The sequence below is a fragment of the Pleurodeles waltl genome, chromosome 4_2, assembly GCF_031143425.1.
Source record: "Pleurodeles waltl isolate 20211129_DDA chromosome 4_2, aPleWal1.hap1.20221129, whole genome shotgun sequence".
Classification (NCBI taxonomy): Eukaryota; Metazoa; Chordata; class Amphibia; order Caudata; family Salamandridae; genus Pleurodeles; species Pleurodeles waltl.
The window spans coordinates 498,087,079-498,092,753 of NC_090443.1; the positions used below are offsets into that span (position 1 = coordinate 498,087,079).

The 5,675-nt window shown below is 42.5% G+C and overlaps 1 long non-coding RNA gene across 1 annotated transcript; it reads left to right on the top strand.

Annotated features, from left to right (window-relative positions):
• The first annotated feature begins 422 nt into the window (after positions 1–422).
• On the top strand, positions 423–4,815 carry LOC138293002 (uncharacterized). The gene is made up of 2 exons (XR_011202870.1): positions 423–948; positions 3,006–4,815. It is a non-coding gene; the product is annotated as an uncharacterized lncRNA (long non-coding RNA).
• Positions 4,816–5,675: the final 860 nt, after the last annotated feature.

Consider the following 5,675-nt stretch of genomic DNA (forward strand, 5'->3'; position numbering starts at 1 on the left):
TATGGGCTTTGACATTGCATTAGTCTGTATTCTGTCTATTGGCTTTGACATGGCATTAGCCATTACTTTCTGTATTCAGTTTAGCCGCCTATGGGCTTTGACATTGCATTAGCCATTACATTCTGTATTCTGCCTATTGGCTTTGACATGCTGTATCCAGTCTAGCCGCCTATTGGCTTTGACATTGCATGCCTATTGACTTTGACATGATGTATTCAATTTAGCTGCCTATTGACTTTGACATGCTATTAGATATTCTGCCTATGGGCTTTGACATGATATTATATATTGCATTTTGTATTCAGCTTAACTGCCTATTGGCTTTGACATGATATTCAGCTTAACTGCCTATTGGCTTTGACATGATATTAGACATTGCATTTTGTATTCAGCTCCGCTGCCTATTGGCTTTGATATGATATTATACATTGCATTTTATATTCAGCTCAGCTGCCTATGGGCTTTGACATGACACTAGACATTGCATTTGATATTTAGGTTAGCTGCCTATTGCCTTTAACATGACATTGCATTTGATATTTAGGTTAGCTGCCCATTGCCTTTAACGTGGAGTTCTGTATTTTTCCAAGCTGTGTTTTTGCACCAGAGAACCAAGATGTTTTGCTCTCACAGTAGACTAGACCTGATAAGAGAGAGTACATGGGCGTCGTTTCTCTTCCCTTGAGCTTGGGAACAGGAGTAGTCTTGGAGACCTGGCCAGTCTCCAAAAGGCTTGCTCAGTTTCCCAGGTCTGAGAGGAGGGGGCACACCTTTGTAACGAATGTAACAGGCTGCAGAGAGTCAGATTCGAATCTGCCGGACCTCGTGCTGGAGCTTGGCGCCAGTTGCCAGCATCCCGTGTGGGTAGATGACACTCTTTCTCGCGGCTGACAGGGGTCCTCAGCTTGCAGACCTTAGAAAGATGTAGCTGTAAATAGTTCCTACACGGTGAAGTATTTGTTTTGCTTTGCATTCAATATCTTATAAATATAACCTGCTGTGTATATTGCAAACTGATATATTTTGTTTGATTAACGCGGACTTGAAAGCTACTAATTCGTCATTCATTCATAAACATTGTGGTTGGGGAAGAATAAAATAACAATAAAAGTCTTCTTTGACCTCAGAAGGGCATTTCTGTTGTGTTATGTTAGTGCTTAGAAACTAAATAAGAGGAAAGCACTACAATTGGTACCAGGAGTGGGGTGTCGGTCATTAAGAGGTGATTAAGAAGGGGTTTGACGAGTTAGTAGATTTCTAAGTGCACACTTTAAAAGTGTAATTGTTTTTTGTTGTTTGGAGAATTACAGAAATTGTTTTCTGTTTGGAGAATCACAGTAGCACGGCAGACCATGTCTGAGAATACATGTGTTGATGAACTGCCTGATGGTGCTAAGAAAAACTGTGAATTGTTTTCTGTTTGGGGAATTACAGAAGAAAATGCATGTGTAGCTAAAATGCCTGATGTTGTTTTGAGAAATAATTCCCGTTGTATATATGTAGAAAAAGTGTGTTTTGGAAGTAATGATGACAGAAAGGTCTGGATACCTTTATCTGCTTACAGAGAAATGCAGGAGAAATGTAGGCAGTTGGAACATGAAAATAGGAATTTACGTGAGCAAATTAGCCCGACTGAAAGTTATAAAAGGGCTGTTTTTGAAGAATCTTTCTTGTCCCATTCCAGTAATGAGGGGGTTAAGACAGCTCCGAGCTGCACTGAGTTTCCGTGTGAGCCAGGGTTTTTGGCAGCCAAAATGCATTCCTTAACTGATAACACGGAGGAGAGAGACCAGAATGTGATTTACGAGTTACCGTTGCAAAATGCACAAGTAAAACGAAAGATATTAGAGCAAGAGACACCGGGTTTCATTAGCTTGTTTGATTTTTGGAAAAAGAATAGCCCTCATTTGAGAGGAATCCTAACACTTTTGTATATGGTCACTGTGGAAAATAATATGCAGCTGCGCGCTTGTGATTTGGCAAATGAAATAATGCAGACTTTAGGTTTCTGCGCAGTGCAAGAAGGAAATACTTATGTACATGTAATTCAAGAACAAGGGAAGAAAATAGTGCCCCTAGCTAGAATCATACAATGGATCTGGTACTTGCAAGACAGGGCTAGAGTACCACAGATAAAAGAATTACCAATGAAATTGTGTGCACCATTTGAATTCGTGTCTACTGAAGATAAAAAGCATGTTTGTTTTACTGATGATTCATTGACTGAAATGTTGCTTTCTGGCACAGTAGAAGGAACAGAGTTGTATAATGTGTGTCAGATTTTAAAGCAAGAGCTACATGAGATGTGTCATTTTTATGCTGATTTTTGGTTCTTTGATAATGTTTTAGCACCTAACTGGTTCAATTACCTTGCAGATGTTAATGAGAAAAATGCAGAGAGAGAAGTGTTCACCCAGAATTCTGCCTTAGTGGGGATGGCTATGTGGGTGCCCCAGAAATGTGAAAAGGCCACTTACAGGTGGGCAGAGATGAGAGAGATGCACATTCCCCTAGATTTGATAAAAACTGTGCAGCACGCACAAAAGCAATCTGTCATGCAAGCAGTCACAGAGCAGTTGGGGAGAGGAAAGTTACCAGAACAGAAATGGCAAATTGATCAGGTTTTAGGGAGAGTGATTGCTGCAAATTACCAAGGAAAAATCGAAATTATGCTGATACCTAGAAAAGAATCTGATTCATTCATACAAATTGGAGACAGAATGGCCCAAATTGACAAAAGTGCAGTGAATGGAGGTTTGGTAAAGAATGAGTCTGCCCCAGCCCTTCTGACAGTGCAAGAAAAGGGAAGCTGTGGTGCAGCAGATAAAAACCTCAGTGCTGATGTGTGGGCTGACGCCCCAAGTGACCCTCCAGAACCTGCAGAGAATATAACAAAGGGCCCCAAAAACGTCCTGCTGATTATAAAACAGGGAAAGAAAGAGGAAGGGTGCAGTTTAAATGAAAAATGTTATTTGCAAGAAAAGTCATACTTGTTTCTTTTGCAGATCCGACCACGTTTCGCCACTGTCCCTGAGTGTGCTGTGTGGTCCCCCTTCCGGTGTGTGCGTGTGGGGTCGGGGAAGGGACCGAATCCCCAACCTGAACCTGGCTGAGTAAAGTGCCAGCACCATGGATCCATTTTGCGCAAACTGCGCCTTCAGTTCAAGTTCAACTTGTTTGCTGTGTTTTTTTTTTTTTTTTTGCCTCTCGTTTGGAACTCTGACTTTTGCTTACCTTCCAGAAAACCTTTCAGGTGGACCGTGCACCTTTACATGAGCAGAACTCATGCCACATCAAATTGCTAACACTGTTGAATTAGAGACTCATTCAGAAAAAAAAATAAAAAAAAAAATTGCTCAGTCTTTTCTATGTAGATGTATCTGATGTGAAAGGTTATGAGATCAATGTGTTAATTCACTTCTATTGCTTTACAGGGATTGCTTTGATCATAATGTTTTTTGTGCTGATGTTTTTTTTTTTGTTTGAAATATGAGATATATGAAACAAAAATTCATTGGTCAAAGGGCGGAATGTCCTGCCATTTGATAAGTTTTGTTTTGACCAATGACTTTGTGTTTCACCACTGCGCATATTAGTTGCTCAATGTTCACCAGTAGCACATGGTATGTTTTGTTCAGTTTAGCCGCCTATTGGCTTTGACATGGCATTAGCCATTACTTTCTGTATTCAGTTTAGCCGCCTATGGGCTTTGACATTGCATTAGTCTGTATTCTGCCTATTGGCTTTGACATGGCATTAGCCATTACTTTCTGTATTCAGTTTAGCCGCCTATGGGCTTTGACATTGCATTAGCCATTACATTCTGTATTCTGCCTATTGGCTTTGACATGCTGTATCCAGTCTAGCCGCCTATTGGCTTTGACATTGCATGCCTATTGACTTTGACATGATGTATTCAATTTAGCTGCCTATTGACTTTGACATGCTATTAGATATTCTGCCTATGGGCTTTGACATGATATTATATATTGCATTTTGTATTCAGCTTAACTGCCTATTGGCTTTGACATGATATTCAGCTTAACTGCCTATTGGCTTTGACATGATATTAGACATTGCATTTTGTATTCAGCTCCGCTGCCTATTGGCTTTGACATGATATTATACATTGCATTTTATATTCAGCTCAGCTGCCTATGGGCTTTGACATGACACTAGACATTGCATTTGATATTTAGGTTAGCTGCCTATTGCCTTTAACATGACATTGCATTTGATATTTAGGTTAGCTGCCCATTGCCTTTAACGTGGAGTTCTGTATTTTTCCAAGCTGTGTTTTTGCACCAGAGAACCAAGATGTTTTGCTCTCACAGTAGACTAGACCTGATAAGAGAGAGTACATGGGCGTCGTTTCTCTTCCCTTGAGCTTGGGAACAGGAGTAGTCTTGGAGACCTGGCCAGTCTCCAAAAGGCTTGCTCAGTTTCCCAGGTCTGAGAGGAGGGGGCACACCTTTGTAACGAATGTAACAGGCTGCAGAGAGTCAGATTCGAATCTGCCGGACCTCGTGCTGGAGCTTGGCGCCAGTTGCCAGCATCCCGTGTGGGTAGATGACACTCTTTCTCGCGGCTGACAGGGGTCCTCAGCTTGCAGACCTTAGAAAGATGTAGCTGTAAATAGTTCCTACACGGTGAAGTATTTGTTTTGCTTTGCATTCAATATCTTATAAATATAACCTGCTGTGTATATTGCAAACTGATATATTTTGTTTGATTAACGCGGACTTGAAAGCTACTAATTCGTCATTCATTCATAAACATTGTGGTTGGGGAAGAATAAAATAACAATAAAAGTCTTCTTTGACCTCAGAAGTGCATTTCTGTTGTGTTATGTTAGTGCTTAGAAACTAAATAAGAGGAAAGCACTACACATGCCAGGCAAGATGGTACTTTCCTACAGTGGTCACCAGGCTGGGTGACCAATCCCCCTTCCAGGGCTATTTAGGGTCTCCCTCTTGGGTGAGTCCTCAGATCAGATGTGCAAGTCTCCAGCATGACTCCTCTGCAATGTTTACTTTGATTTCTGGCCATAGAACCGCAACTGGACTCCACAGGAACCTACAATCTGCAGCTACAGCAAGGACTCTGCTCTGCAACAATGTTTCTCTGGCTCCTTTCAGCAACTGCCACATTTCCCCAGCTGTGCATCCTCTGAGGGTGGCAAGTATGCAGTCTGCACAAGACACAAGAAGGAATCTCCCCTGGAGTGAAGGAGTCACTTCCCTGCATCCTGCAGACACCCACTTCAATGACATCCAGCTGCATGTATCTCCTCTCATCCTGAGCTGCGTGGATCCTGCATCACGGGTGGTGGTCTGGAGTGGTCCCCTTGGGCCCCTCTGCCAGGTGTCCAACTTTAGTGAAGGTAATCCCTGCCTTCCCACACAGGACAGTTCCACTGTGCACCGCAGTTCTTGCAGTTACCAAGGCTTGTTGGCATCTTCTCCAAGGACTCTTCAGGCTCTGTGTAGCTCCAGGCCCCGGCACTCTTCCCTGTGATGCCCAGCCCTCTGCATGCTTCTCCTACAACGTGTGCTGCATGGGCCTCAAAACGACTCCTGGGGTCCTTGCCTGTGGGTGTTCTGTGGTGTCTGACTCTTCTTCTTTGTACTCTGCACCTGGGACTCTCCCCTTTGGTTCAGTCCATCCAGACCTTG